This window comes from Lissotriton helveticus, chromosome 1_1 (genome assembly GCF_964261635.1).
Source record: "Lissotriton helveticus chromosome 1_1, aLisHel1.1, whole genome shotgun sequence".
In the NCBI taxonomy this organism is placed as follows: Eukaryota; Metazoa; Chordata; class Amphibia; order Caudata; family Salamandridae; genus Lissotriton; species Lissotriton helveticus.
Window position 1 is genome coordinate 1,453,744,423 of NC_136057.1, and position 16,387 is coordinate 1,453,760,809.

The following is a 16,387-nucleotide window of genomic DNA, read 5'->3' on the forward strand; positions in this document are numbered from 1 at the left end:
CCCCCATACCTCCACTCCCATCCAGGCCAGTCAGAAGCAGAGGAGGGTGTCCCCTGTTGTTGCATCCCCCATTACACATCATTCCGAGTCCAGGCGGCAGGCACAGAGCAAACGACAAGCAGGCTCCAGCACGTCCCCCGAAACCAGATCCCCGGCAGCAGTTGCTCCACCTATGCTGGGTGGTGATTCTTTGGAGTCCCCACCACTTGGCAGTCCTGTCCTGTCCAGGGTGCACTCACACCTCCCTAAGAAACGCAGACACACACCATTGACACCTGCCAACCCCGATTTGGCTCTAGGTGAGCTATCCCCAGCTCCCAGGCCCACCCTGCCTCCTGGCCCATACAGCCCTGTGGCTCATCATTTCAGTTGTCCCAGTGGCGCTGGTGCAGTTGACTCTCATGTATCAGATGGTGGCACAGTGTCAGTTGTGCCCTCTCCTGTTGCAGATCCTGGCAGGGTATGTGGGTCTATGGCTCACGTGTCAGTTAGGAGATCTGTGGCTGTGTTGCACACTCCTGTTTCTGGTGCTGGCAGTCTGTCTGGGTCAGTGGCTCACGTGTCAGTGACTACATCTGTGTCTCACACTCCTGTTGCTGGTGCTGCCAGTGTGTCTGGGTCCGTGGCCCATGTGTGTGTCACTCGGGCTGTGGCTGTGTCTCACACTCCTGTTGCTGGTGCTGCCAGTGTGTCTGGGTCCGTGGCCCATGTGTGTGTCACTCGGGCTGTGGCTGTGTCTCACACTCCTGTTGCTGGTGCTGCCAGTGTGTCTGGGTCCGTGGCCCATGTGTGTGTCACTCGGGCTGTGGCTGTGTCTCACACTCCTGTTGCTGGTGCTGCCAGTGTGTCTGGGTCCGTGGCCCATGTGTGTGTCACTCGGGCTGTGGCTGTGTCTCACACTCCTGTTGCTGGTGCTGCCAGTGTGTCCGAGGCAGGTAGTTCACGCAGTCCCCCTGATTCTGTGATGTGAGGTGCTGTACACTTCACTCAAATGTTAGTTCACATGGTGTGTCCATTGAGAACTGCGTGGCACTCTTGTGGTCCCTGTGACGGTTTGGTAGGGACACGTAGTTGTGCTGCCTCTGATGTACCTGCTCTGTACTGCACAATGCCCTGTTGTTGCTCTGATACTGCATACTGCCCCTCTCACGTGCTGCCTCTGATGGACCTGTTCTGTGCAATGGACTGTTGATGCACTTAGCCCCTCTCACGTGCTGCCTCTGATGGACCTGTTCTGTGCAATGGACTGTTGATGCACTTAGCCCCTCTCACGTGCTGCCTCTGATGGACCTGTTCTGTGCAATGGACTGTTGATGCACTTAGCCCCTCTCACGTGCTGCCTCTGATGGACCTGTTCTGTGCAATGGACTGTTGATGCACTTAGCCCCTCTCACGTGCTGCCTCTGATGGACCTGTTCTGTGCAATGGACTGTTGATGCACTTAGCCCCTCTCACGTGCTGCCTCTGATGGGCCTGTTCTGTGCAATGGACTGTTGATGCACTTAGCCCCTCTCACGTGCTGCCTCTGATGGACCTGTTCTGTGCAATGGACTGTTGATGCACTTAGCCCCTCTCACGTGCTGCCTCTGATGGACCTGTTCTGTACTGCACAATGCCCTGTTGATGCTCTGATACTGCATGCTGCCCTCTCGTTTACTGCCTATGATGTACCTGCTCTGTACTGCACAATGCCCTGTTGATGCTCTGATACTGCATTCTGCCCTCTCGTTTACTGCCTATGATGTACCTGCTCTGTACTGCACAATGCCCTGTTGATGCTCTGATACTGCATTCTGCCCTCTCGTTTACTGCCTATGATGTACCTGCTCTGTACTGCACAATGCCCTGTTGATGCTCTGATACTGCATTCTGCCCTCTCGTTTACTGCCTATGATGTACCTGCTCTGTACTGCACAATGCCCTGTTGTTGCTCTGATACTGCATTCTGCCCTCTCGTTTACTGCCTATGATGTACCTGCTCTGTACTGCACAATGCCCTGTTGTTGCTCTGATACTGCATTCTGCCCTCTCGTTGACTGCCAATGATGTAGCTGCTGTGGTGCCCACTTTGCCCATGCTCACGCATACACTGTGATTATACCCCTATTTTGTACAATAAAGGTAGTCTATCAGGTCTCGTGGTCTGTCGTTGTCATTCCTGCTTGCGTACTACTAATGTGTATTTGTATTTGCTTCTCATCAGTGGTTTCGGTAACATGACACTCCCCCTCCCTACGTCACGTCCCTTACTGGTATTCCCCTGCAGACAGCCAATGGTTTGTGCCTTACCTGCGTCGTCGTCCATGGTGGGCCATGACTAGGACGTGGTGGATCGCGAAGAGCATCGGGAAAGCGTGTAGCGCTGGGTCCATGGTGTTGGTCAGCTTGCGGTGGGTATCTCTGCTATGTCACCTATCTTCGCAGTGGGGATTCCGCCGTGTTCAGACAGGTTGTTTTTCCGCTGCGGTTTTATGTGTATTTTCCGCCATCTTGATTTGGGGGACGGTCTTCGACGTCAGTACGTACGGCGGGGCCTCCGGATGTGTTCCGTCCGCCACGGTCTCGTGTGTAGTTCGGCGGCGGAGCGTGCTTTTCCGTCGCGGACGGAAATTTGACACGTTTTCCTATCCTGATATGGCGGACGGAGTATCCACGGCAGGCGGACACGGAAAAGGCTTTTTCCGCCTACTCCAGGGCCGCGGTGGCTCTTCCGTCCGCCATCCTAATGAGCCCCTTAGAATTTAAAAACCATCTTCTGTATTCTGGATGTATTATTAAATTCTAAGGTCAGGGATACCAGATTCCACATTTCTATCTTGCTGTTATGGGAAAATATGCAGGTAAAAGTGCAGCCCCTATGAAGGGCTAGTCCCCCAGTGCACAACTTGTGAAAGGCCTATTGAGGCTTGCATCAAAGTCATTCAAAATTGTACCATAAAGAACATTAGATAAACAAGATTGAGTCAATCCTTTTTCAAAAGTGTTTTAGTGATCGCTGTTCATCAGTAATCAATGATTTTTTTCAAAATCATAATGTTGATTGTTATATGATCATATCAAGTTTTACATTAATCCCAATGCATTTCGGGCACTGCCGGTGCCCTTCGTCAGGGGACATTTCTATAAACAAAAGATGTAAGAAAAGGTCTCAGTAAGGAAGAACACTCTCGTGTCTGTAGGGTTAAAGTGCATGAACATGCATGTATTCGTGGTAGTTATATCAGACGCCAAAACGAGTGATTAAAACTTCTTGCTTCTGTGTGTTAAAACATGCCAGATACAGTTGTTAAGTCATAGCGAGGGTGATCAGTGGACAAACGCTTGATAACCAAAACATAAAAAAACGTGTGTATCCAAAAAGTGAACGGAGTCAGACAAAATGTAGTGAACCCAAGTTAAACCGAAAACGACATCAGTGTGTGATTAACGAAGCATGGAAGTGGAAAAATACGTAGAGGTCTCACGTTTTCAAACAAGATCATACGCGTGTTGCCATGTCTGTAAAAGAGACAGGTAAACTATTAAGGTCTGGCTACATTTTACTGAAGAATGACCAAATACGTGAGTCCATATAGGAAGGTACTTACTGTGTCGGATACACTAGTGAAATTTGCCAGCAAGTTCGGTCACGCCCGATGAATCCGTGTGGGTGATGGCCGTACGAGTGAGTGTGTTGAAATACCAAAGTGAGTAAACGTGGAAAAAGGACTTCGCGGTGCAATGTAAACGGGTGCCATGTTGGAGTGGGTTGAATAAATAAATCGGGGTGAGGTCTACCAAAGTGGTGTGTGTGGGAGTAAATCGCTATAAAAAACGGTAGGTAAACAATATGACATTGGTATTGACACACTTTAACATGCAGAATGTTCTAATCATAATCATAATGAGCATGCGGAATGTTCTAACTGTATACATGAAACAAAATAATCACAGATAACATAAGAATTCCATGCGGTAATTCAGCCCATTAGGCTGCATCATGCACAGGAAACGAATCCAGTGATTTTCTCTTTGTAAAAGCCTGTTTTTGTTGTGAATACCGGCTCTGGGTTTAATGACCTCCAAAATGAGAAATTTCAATTGTGACACGTTATGTCTTTTTTTCTGCGAAATGTGTGGCCACCGTGGATCTGAGATTGTTAGTGCGAATGTTACTTTTATGTTCCACAATGCGGGTGCGGATTTTCCTCTCAGTGTGTACCACATAGCAAGCCCCACATGGGCACTTCAACATGTATATGCTGTTCACAGTGTTGCATCTGGCATTGACCTTAAGTTTAATAGGTGTGCCCTTCATAGGATGGTTCATGACATTTCTTGGGATGATGTTATGACAACTGCTGCAGTTATGACAAGGTACTGTTCCTTTATATTGGCTGGTTTGTAAGTCATCTGAGGTTCGGTGAAGCAAATCTTTAAGAATTTTATTGAGTTTTTAAGAAATCTTTAAGATTAAGACCTCTGGTGTATACAAAGATGGGTGTTTTGTCAAAAAGTCCCTTTAAATCTGGTTCGTTAGTAGTGGCCAATGTTTTAATATCAGGTTTCTGAACTTGTTGCTGGCTGTTGAGTATTTGGATACTACAACCATTCGTTCTTGGGTTTCTTTTTGTTTGATTTTCAACAAATCTTGTCTTTTGAAAGTTTGACATCTCCTTTTGACATTTTCCAGGATCTGATCGGGATAGCCTCGTTGTTTGAATCTCATCAACATGTTCTCCATTTGTGCAATGCATTCTGAATCAGATGAAACAATCCGTTTGACACGTAGTAGTTGAGAAAACGGCAAGTTACATTTTAATCCAGATCTGTGAAAGCTGTTGTAATGTAGAATACTGTTTCTATCGGTGGATTTTCGAAACAGATTTTTGAGAATTTGCCTTCATTGAGTTGAAGATGAACGTCTAAGAAATGTATTGATCGTTGATCAAACTCCCAAGTTAACTCTGTATCTGTTCGTCAATGTCATTCATTTGCTGTAAAAAAACTTTGAAGGGTGTTCTCATTGCCAGACCAGACAATGAAAATATCGTCAATAAATCGAAGATAGATTCTGCCATGTTGCAACCATGATGGATGGTTCGTAATGTGTTGTTCCTCAAAGCGTCTCATAAACAGATTGGCGTAGGCCGGTGCCGCACAATTTCCCATGGAAGTTCCGCAGAGTTGCATATACCAATCATCTTTCCAAGAGAAATAGCTGTGATACAAGGTAAACATCATTAGTTTCATCAAGAAAACTTGTAAATCTGGGACCAAAGATGAGCTGAGTAAAACATGTTCGATGGATTCTATGCCTGAGTTGTGGGGGATTGATGTGTACAGTGATGAAACATCAATAGTACATAACCAAAGTTCCTCATGTTGATGCAGTTGAACGAAATTGATCTTGATCAAAAAATCTGTGGTATCACGGATGTATGATGCTGTGGTAATCACGAAGGGTTGGAGATGTTTATCTATGTATTTACCAACTGGTTCATGAATACTTCCTCGGGTGGAAACAATGGGTCTGAAAGGTGGTTGTGTTTGGTTTTTGTGAATTTTTGGTAACATGTAGAGAGATGGTAGTCTGGGGTTATCCGGAGGCAGGTATCTCTTAATGATGACCTCACCCCGTTTTATTTATTCAACCCACTCCAACATGGCACCCGTTTACACTGCACCACGAAGTCCTCTTTACACGTTTACTCACTTTGGTATTTCAACACACTCACTCGTACGCCCATCACCCACACGGATTCATCGGGCGCTACCGAACTTGCCAGCAAATTTCACTAGTGTATCCGACACAGTAAGTACCTTCCTATATGGACTCACGTATTTGGTCATTCTTCAGTAAAATGTTGCCAGACCTTAATAGTTTACCTGTCTCTTTTACAGACACGGCAACACGCGTATGTTCTTGTTTGAAAACGTGAGACTTTTACATATTTTTCCACTTCCATCCTTCATTAATCACACACTGATGTCGTTTTCGGTTTAACTTGGGTTCACTACATTTTTTCTGACTCCGTTCACTTTTTGGATACACGCGTTTTTTTAATGTTTTGGTTATCGAGCGTTTGTCCACTGATCACCCTCGCTATGACTTAACAACTGTATCTGGCATGTTTTAACACACAGAAGCATGAAGTTTTAATCACTCGTTTTGCCGTCTGATATAACTACCACGAATACATGCATGTTCATGCACTCTAACCCTACAGACACGAGAGTGTTCTTCCTTACTGAGACCTTTTCTTACATCTTTTGTTCATAGAAATGTTCCCTGACGAAGGGCACAGGCAGTGCCCGAAATGCATTGGGAATAATGTACAACTTAATATGATCATATAACAATCAACATTATGATTTCGAAAAAATTCAATGATTATTGATGAACAGCGATCACTAAAAAAGTTTTGAAAAAAGATTGACTCAATCTTGTTTATCTAACGTTCTTTATGGTACAATTTTGAATGACTTTGATATAAGCCTCAATAGGCCTTTCACAAGTTGTGCACTGGGGGACTACCCCTACATAGGGGCTGCAATTGTATTATTCATATCCCAGCTGTGAGGACCAGACAGCCAAGCCCCGGTTGCACACTACAACATTACAACTTTCAAAAAAAACTTTGATGCACTGGAATATGCAGGTAAACATGTCACACAGCATTCCCCCATGTTATCCTATGGGCAAGATAGCCTTTCAATAGTGAAAAACGAAATTGGCAGTATTTCACTATCAAGACATGTTACCCACACTAGTAACACCAAACAAAAACCGGGACGTCTGCTCACCCTACCTTTGACCTTTGAGGCCCAAAAATAGAGCCCCCTAGAGCCCCCTTTCGAGGCCCCCCCCAAAAAACTGGGGGGCTCAGCCCCCCACAGTCCCCCCCCACTTAAAGCCCTGCTTATAGGCCATACTCAGCAGAAGAGAGAGGCTTCCATCGCCTAGCCCTACGCACTTCAGCAGTGCAAAAGCGTTCCCATACCAGGGTGTAAATTTACATTTGCTCGTTCATCTTATAGATGATTCATTCACAGGTTGCCATTTTTAGCATTTCGGAATGCCAATCTGCCCCGCTAGGGACCATAGGTTTCCTCCAGTGGCGTAGGACGCAAAGCTTGGCCGGGGCCAATCCCGATGCCAACCTCCATTTCTCATTCTTTGTGGGTATCTCACAACCGGACAAATCATGTAGATGAGCCAGTCTGACCGATGGAGTCAAGGGACTTGCAGTCTTATTTGCCTCAGCATAAAACCAAGACTACAAGTCCCAGAAATCTAAGGTAAAACACCCAGGACTGGCCTTATTGGTCATGCATGGCCCTGGGAAACGTCGCAGCTATGGTTGTATGATGGAACAATGCATGTGATTACCACGCATGTGATTACCACGTGACGATTATTACGCGGTACCGTTACCACGTGTTACCTTTTCCACGCATGGTGTTACAATGAATATGCCTTTATTACGCAGTCCTTTACAAAGAATTTTGTTGCAAAGGAATAACTGGTAAAGGCATATGCATGGTAAAAGTTACGTGTGGTAACGGTACCCACATTGTTACTGCCGGCATCTGCCACGGACCCTCCCACGGCCTGAACCCTAAAAATGCTGCGAACCCAGCCCTGAACCCTAAACCCTGCACCTGCTGCAGCCTCTCCCCAGCCTACAGATACAAAGTCTCTTCCCTACCCCTAAGCCATGTACACCACTCCTTCCCTCTCCCCCTGCCCTGAAAACCATTCCGCCGCCTGCCCTCAGCCCTAATACCTGGCCCCCAACACTGAAAATGACCCTGGCCCCAGCCAACAGCTGTCCTTCACAAACCTACTGCCAATCCCTTCCCTGAGCCCTAACACGCCCTCGTGTAGCGCTCATCCGCCCACACCGTCCACAGCCATGAGACCTAAAACCCAGCCCCCTGCCCTAAAAACAACCCCAACCCTCACCAGAAAACTCGCACCTGCCCTGAACCCTAAAACCCTGGCCCCCAGCCTTGAAAACAACCCCAAACCCAGCCCTGACCAGAAAACTCGCACCTGCCCTGAACCCTAAAACCCTGGCCCCCAGCCCTGAAAACAACCCCAGGCCTGGCCAAAAAACTCGCACCTGCCCTGAGCCCTAAAACCCTGGCCCCCAGCCCTGAAAACTACTCACCAAGTTGCGTCTTCATCCTTTCGACGCCCCGACGACTTTTACCTCAAACACCGCCAACCCCACCCATTCGCACCGAAGGCGGTTCTGTGCTGAGTCTAGAGCGCTGGCTACCTTTACCACACATGTGCCTTTACAACAACATGCATGCTAAGGCATAGTCGTCGTAAAAACATGCATGGTAAAGGCTATGCGTGGTAAAGATAGTCACGCTGTAATGCAAGCGCTGTAAATGTAACGCATGGTAACAGCTGCGTTGCAATGACTGTTTCCTAGCAGGTATGTATCAGTCACATAAAACGGTGTTGCTGTTTGTGGACATGCCTTCGTAGGTGCAGCCATGCCAAGATTCCCAGGTCCATGTGTGATGTGCTGCACCAGCCCATGTATTTTCTTTGAATTCTGGTACTTGCAGTCCTGTTTATTTCATTATAAATCAGGACTACACGTCCCAGAATTCAAAGGAAAAAGTCTGGACTTGAGCAGTACACCCACATGGTCCTAGGAAACTTAGCATCTGTGTAATTGGGTCCCGTGTATACTTATGTCCTGGGTGAGGCACATCTGAGGAGGGGGGTATCTCTCAACTATTTGGTCCCATGTATGTCTAACACATGTTCGGGGACATGTATCGCTGGATTTAGTGTCATGCACATTTCTTTCGGGGGGGGGGGGGGGGGGGGGGGGGGTGGGGGGTGTTCAGTGGTTTAGCCCCATATACATTTTTGACGTGGGGGTGGGCGGAGCGGGATGCACTGGAATGCAGCTGTCCTCGTGCTCTGTTCTCATAGAGAGGGGAGGGGAGGGGGGTTGGAGATGGTAGTTCACGTCTGTGACCCATGCTTGTGTTAGCGGGTCTCGCTGGTGGGGGCCCTTTAACAAATGCCCCCCTCCTCTGGAATGGGGCTCCGGCTCCTTTAAGCCACACTCGCTGGCGCTGTGTTCTGGATCCGGGGTAGAGGGCGTTTTCCCTGGACAAGAAGAGAGGAAAACAGGGAAGAGGAGGGAGAGATATTCAGATACATATATTTATATTAATGGGAAAGCGGGGGCCGACGGAGGGGAAGATCTGGTGCACACAAGAGAGAAAGAGCGATAGAGTGGCGGGAGAGTAGTAACATACAGGAGGAATGGGGAAATGTGCATAGGTGGAGGAGAGAGCCACATGAAATGTGCATGGGGAGAAATATTGATACATAAAGTACAGGGTGGAGGAAGGTCAGAGGGGAGAAACAGGAGGGTGGAACATTGATAGATAGATAAGAAGGGGAGACAGGAGTTAAGTGACAGGGTGAGAAGGGTCAGGAAAGAAGAGGGCACAGAGATATTTGAAATATTTATAGATAGAGGGGAGAAAGGTTGAAATGGTAGTATATACACAGTAGTAGGAGCTGGGTCCAGAGAGAAGGGGAGAAAAGGAGGAGCGGTGACCATATAATATATATTTATATAAAAGAGAAAGAGGGGGAAGACAGGGAAAAATACCAGGGAGATAGTGTCAGCCAAGAAGATATAAAATATTTTCGTGAGTGTGTGGAGGAATAATGTCTGAAGGGGAGAGAAAAAAAGGGGAGAATTGTTGATATATACGGTAAAGAGTCACTGGGAAGACCTATAAAGAGAGGGGGGGTAATATATTGGAGACAAGATACTAAGAGATGCGAAATGTGAACAGGAGAGGGAGAAGCGAAGAGGCAGAAATAATGTAAAATATATAGAGAGAATATAGTAAAAAAAGACCCTTAAACAGGGAATCAGAGGGAGGGGAAAATATACACAGGAGTGCAAAGAGCGGGGGAGAAAAGGTGGAGGGAAATAGGGAAATGTTGATGCGAGATGCAGGGAAAGAGTGAGCGAGTAAGAGAGAGGGAAGGTGAAGCGAGAGGGGCCCGCACACGGGGCGGCGAGAGGTGGGGGTTAAATATTAATACAGAACGAAAGGGGAGACATTAATCCCGGCAGTGGAGGGAGGGAGAGCCCGGCCCTCACCGGGAGGAGGCGGAGGCCGAGGCCGCGGAGGGAGGAGAAGGAGGAGGGCCGGATCCGGCCGCAGGAGGCGAGCAGGCAGCAGCAGAGGCCGGAGCAGGAGCCCGGGCCGGGCCCAGGCACCATTCAGCCCCCCCGGGGACCGCACAGGTGGGTGCCGGCGGGTGAGGGGCCGCGGGGGAGGCGGGAGGCGCCCCCTCGCTGCTGCGGGGGAGGGGCGCTGAGAGGCCCGGGGACAGATGCGGGGCTGCGGTGGAGGGACTCCAGGGAGCGAGAGGTCTGCGGGGCGGCAGCGAGAGGCGAGCCCGGGGCCGGGACCCTCGGTGGGGGCCCTGGAGCCGAGCCTGGGGGTGGCAAGAGAGGGGGCTCTGCGGAGTCCGGGGAGAAGGGGGTATCAGAGACCAGGGCCTGCCCCTGGGCAGTGGGACACGAGTGCCGGGGGGGGGGGGTATAGCAGAGGGGCGAATGGCTGAGGAGAAAGCTGACATTTGAGGGAAGCGGTAGGGATTTTGGGGGGGACCCTGGAGGTGCTGTTGGGACATGGTGGGCCTGGGATTGGCAAGAATGAAGGGCTTGTTTGTTGACAGTTGGATCTAGGGAGCATGGAGAGACCCCCTGGAGCCTGGAGATCGGTGGAGAAAGGGTGGTGGAGGATCTGAGGGGAGGGAGAGCGGGGGGGTATCGTTGCATGTGGATTAAGGGGTTAGATAGGGATTCTGGAAGCTGAACTGTGAGTGGTGGCATGGACATTCAAGAGGAGAAATGAGGAAAGAGGGAGAGAGATTCTGGGAATGGGTCTAGAAAACCTGGGAAGTGCGGGAGAGGGGATGAGATTTGGAGTGAAGGGACACTTGAGGTCCAGTTCGAGAGTGAATCTGTTGAGCAAAGGGATGAAACCTTGTATGTAAGGTGGAAATAATACTAAAATAGAGGGAATACTGAGGCTATAAATCCTACCCACTTTATCTTTTTCCTAGCTAATTTCCTCCAAGGCCCCTTTCCCCGCCCAGAGGATCTTTTCTTTTTTCTTAACTTTTTATTTTGTTAGGTGGGCAGGTTGGGGTTTCTTTGTTTAGCGAATGAAAAGCATGGGCACTTAAACTCAGTCTTACCTTTCAGGTTTGTGAGTGATTCTTTGTTTCTCATTCGTCTGATTTTTATTGGTACCGCTCCTTTGGGCTCTACTTTTTAGGTTTCGCCCACCAGACTACCTTTAGCAGTGTTTTCAAAAGACCTCTTATGACCATGCAAAAACTTACAACGGGCTAGAGTCCGCCCATTGGTTGGCTTTATTGTCACTCTCACCTGCTTGCTTCTTATTGAAGCCTTGCTTTCCTCTCCTTGTGTTTGTCCATCCCCTGGAGCATGGCATCCTTTTGATTGGATGACTCATAGTTTTCCACTGATCACATTCAGGGAACTACTTTTTTCTTTGATTACTTCATGAAACTGCAGGTGTAGCTATTTCCCTCTTGCGTTGCATCCCCCTCTTACACTCACCCACATGTGCTCTGTGTTGCTTCCTCATCGCTCCTCCCAAATGCGTCCATTACATTTTTTTAATTCAAGCTTTTAGGCTGAGCCATAGTTCTGCCATACCTGACTCGCAAAACTGTTTGCCAGTGCAGTTCTTTACTGTCACCTGTACGACCACCAAGTTACCTTGGGTTGCGGGTGAGATTGAAATTCCACTGTTTCAGGCAAGGTAGGCATTGGGAATTAATACCAACATGATAAATTGTTTTCTAACTACATGTGAAATATTACTGACAACATAAGATTGATATGCGTCATAAATATGTTTCTGGAGTAAAGACTCACCACAGTACCTCAAGTTACAAGAAGTCTTGAATCTCCTTTTGTTATTGTCGGGAACTGGTTTATCATTGACAATATGTCTGCATGTCAATTTGGACTACTAAATAACCTTAAAAAACTCCTTTTGTTATTGTCGGGAACTGGTTTATCATTGACAATATGTCAGTTTGGACTACTAAATAACCTTAAAAAACTAGAAGAGATACAATCAGTACTGTCCACCTGCTCCTGTGAAGAAAAATTATTTCATAGTTAACCGCTAGTGTCACTCAAATGTAGCTGTTTTTCTCAGAGCCTTTTTTAAATTGCCAAGAGATACATTTTGTCAAAGTTTGTATGGTTAGTCTAGGATTTGACTCCCAATGGTAATGAGGTAGTGCATGGCTGTCAGCAGTCAGGCTGTCCCCATAATCAAAACACACATTTCTGGCACGGTGCGACGTGTTTGGCAGTTTTCGTAAACAATGTAGGTCAATTCCTTTATCGGACTTCTTGACCGATACATCGGCTTTAAACTAGCAGTCACCTATCAAACAACCTTCTCTGTTTTCTTGCTCTGGCAAGAACCAATTCACAAAGGTCTGCCATTTGCAAACTCTCAGGAGGTGCGTGATCCAACCATGTAACACGAAGCAGGACCAAAAATTCAGTATGAAATGGGCCAGAGCCATTCTGTAAAGAATTTAATCGAAGCTCGCACACTAAGTGTCTACAAACGTACTACTTACTTATGCCTACTGCCCCATCTCGGGTACAGGCCATCAACCAGGACTCTCCAGCCATCTCTGTCCTGGGCTTTTCTTTCAATCTGACTCCAGGTGTAAGTCTCTTCAAACACATCTGCAAATCCTTGAAGAACAATTCCAAACTAACAGGCATTGGGGTTCAGGTTTTCACGCTTCCCTACTTGATGCATGACAAAAACATTGCTTCTGTAGCGCTCAACAGTGTAGTGCTGATCTCTCCCTGGCTCTCTGTAGTAGGCCCTCTGTTTTACCCATCCCAAGTAGCACAGCTGCTCCAGTGCAGTCAGTCCATACTTTTCATAAAGTATGCATGAAACCCCTACTTTACCATGGCAACCAAAAACAGCAACTTGAAAAAAGGTGTACCACCAGACTTAAGGAATGCAGACCTGGCTCACTACATTAGCATGTAGTCTATTCCATCGTGTATGAGATTCCTGTATGAGTGTGCCTTACAAATGGTGAATTACTGACAATTTGTTCTCGATAGAACTATTGTTGCTACGTCAGCGCTATAAACAAGGCACTTCTATTACTCAGTTGAGTGGTACTCATTTTATCGGTCCCTGGTTTATGGTAGAGTGAGTCAGGTATGCTGCATTTTAAGCTATGACCAACAGGTTATATAAACGCAGATTGCTGTAGCGTGCACACAAACGCAGTGCTCGTATGTTATATCTTGTCAGGCTGTAGATATGCACAGCTGAAAATTTCTGTCCTTGTTTGTTTTTAATTGGGAAAAGAAAAACAATGCTCTTTGTTCCTTAGCCATAAATGTTGAGCCATAAATGGCACAGAAAAAGTTGATTTCCAAGCGTTGTCATTGCAGTGGTTTAAACTAGAAGTCCACTGTCTCAAAATCGTCTTACAGAAGTTAAACCATCTTAAAAGCGAACATGTACTTTTTTGGTCTTATCCCAACTGCTACCACTCAACCGACAAGCACAACATTGTATTTTTCACCAAAACACTAGTCCAGGTAAGAAACCACGTTGAAAGCACCTAACAGTTTGCTGGCATTCCTCCTAATAAACTAAAGCGGATCGCCTTCAAAATGCCCACACTCGCCGACCTTACTGATAGCATCACCCTACCCTTCCGCAAAGCAACCATTTAACTATGTCCCATTTACCAGCATGGTGTCCGTCTCTGGAAAAACACTTACACTGCATATTCCATGTCTCCATTGCACAATGTTTTTTAGCACATGCACAAAAAAACTAGGCAGACTTACCAGCTACTTAAAAACCGAACTTCGGCCCTTACAACCAGCCAATCCCATCATGCCGGTCTTCTTTGAAAGGACAATCAAGAATGTGGTCACCATCCAACTGCAAGCTCCAGTCAATGCCATCTCCTTCCTACATGACAGCCGCGATTCACGCCACTCTGCAGAACCAAGAATGGAAATAGCCATGTGCTGTTGCGGACATACTCCACAATAGCCCATCCCACCTTATCCAACAGTCGGAGCCTTCCTGTGAGTCAAACAGGAGGCCTCTATGTGTATGACCAAGTGAACTACTAGAGATTGTTAGTTTTATCTGGCTTGGGCTTACCATGTATTCCCCATGAATACATTCTCTGAACCTTCTAGGTCAATTTTGTAGGTTGCGTGGATCTACTAACATTTGTGCGCACCAGTGCTTGTTAGTGTCATGTCTCTGGGCTGGCCTGGGATCCGCAAGTGTATGGAGATTGAAGCAGCCAGGGCTCCTCTGTACAAATCAGGCCTGAATCTGTCTGGGTTCTCCTCTATATAACATACCCATAAATATGCCCCCCCCCCCTTTTATGGCTGCTAGCCACCCAAGGTTCCCTAGTACATATTAAGGTCACTGAACTAGTCCGGGTTTCCTTGAGCATATCTTGGTGGATCTGTCAGTGCCTGCTTCTTTTACTATAACCAAGTATACCCTAATTTGCTTGAACAGGATAATGTCTCGAACCTACCCCCCTTCCCCACACGCCACACATGTTGTTTGATATGCCTAGGTGAATCCCAGTGAGTTTAAAGCAACTTGATCTGCTGGATGTCTCGTTTGTGCTGTATCTGGATTTGTCAGGATTTATCTGACATTTCCTTTGGCATGTACGGCTACTGAATCTGGTGTTAAATTTTTCTTTTTGATGTAGGGGGCTATTTATCAGACCTAGTCACAGGTGCAGGAGAGCATGGTACATTTACTACAAGAGAATGGCACAAGCTAGACCAGCGATACTCAAAGTGCTGCCCACGGGCCGCTTGTGCCCCTCTAGACCTGTATATGCAGCCCCCTGGTGATGGATTACACCCAGATCTGTTGACTGGGTGTGAGTGTTTGATTGGTTCAGAGGCTCCGTCCATTACCACCCCCTTTTGTACCACTTTGTTCGCCATAAGTTGGCAGGGTATGCTCAGACGTGAGTCCCTTGCTCACTTTGCCACTGGATTCAAGCAAGCCGGGCTGAAGACGGCTGAAATGCCAGAAACCGGTCCTCGAAAGCTTGTTTCCCCGGTCCCGGGAAGGCATGGCTTGGCAGTTCGGGCTGGACTGTTCCCATGAGGCACAGGGTCAGACTGATTTGCATATGGCCATGTCTGAACTGGGGTGGCAGAGTGGGCTAAAGAATGGTGATGGATTAAACCCAGATCTGTTGACTGGGTGTGAGTGTTTGATTGGTTCAGATGCTCCGTCCATCACCACCCCCTTTTGTACCACCCTGGTGAACAGCAGCACTAAATAGCAGACATTTGTTTTAAATAAACGGACAAACATTTATTTGCAGGTTAAATTAAGTTATGAAATAATTACGGTGATGTCCTGCACCGCTTAACTTTAGTTGTCCTGCACTTAAATGCTTGCATGCTCATATAAAAGTTTTTTACATTTTTTTTTTTTTAGACTTCCTTACACAAGCCCTGACCCACCCAGACCCCCTACCACCACCCTGCTGGCATCAGTGCGGCCCTCTGTCACACCACAGACCATACTTTGTGGGCCCTGTGCAAATGTTTGTGATTACCCACGGGCTAGATGGTATAGTTCATGCTGTTGATGATGACAACAGATTCTGTGCACCTGTTTGTGGCATTCGGTGAATTTAGCTCACTCATGCCATGATGAGACCTAAAGCACTGGTAGACTCTACTAACACATAAGTCCCGCATATAAACAATCCAAGGCCCTCATCCATCTTACTCCCCACGTAAGTTCAACGCTTTATTTTATGTTTTGCCCAGAGTAGCTAAACAGAACCCCTAGAGGACATATTATGCAGTTTTTGCATTGTTTGGTTAAGTAGGCTTTACAGCAGTGATATTCAAAGTTCGGCCCTCTTGACCTTTGCATGCAGCGCCTGGGCAACAGCAGCACGAGGCTGCTGTGACTCAGCACTAACATTACAAAAAAATGTAAATTAACAACAAGCACTTATTTAAAGGTTAATTGCAGTTTTTTCAAAGTCTTTTTATTGATTTTTTTTTTTTAAAATAACCACAGGACCAAATAACCACAATATTTTACATGCCAACAAATCATTTTGTACAATTTCACAGTTTGTATTGCAGCAGAGCCCTTACAAACACATGCCAAGAAGATAAAGCGAATGGCAGAAATTTAAAAGAAATGGGGATAAATAGAAAGTGGGATAAGAAATGTCCTGAAAGACATGGCTCTTGACGTCAGTAGTTTACTGGCTGTG

At 46.9% G+C, this 16,387-nt stretch overlaps 1 protein-coding gene across 1 annotated transcript in view; it reads left to right on the forward strand.

Moving 5' to 3' along the window:
• The first annotated feature begins 10,184 nt into the window (after window positions 1-10,184).
• Window positions 10,185-16,387, forward strand: part of ADCY6 (adenylate cyclase 6) — a 506,430-nt gene continuing 500,227 nt past the window's right edge. Inside the window, exon 1 of the mRNA XM_078685913.1 lies at window positions 10,185-10,289. The gene's annotated coding sequence lies outside the window, so the exon portion shown is untranslated. The remainder of the gene's footprint in view (window positions 10,290-16,387) is intronic.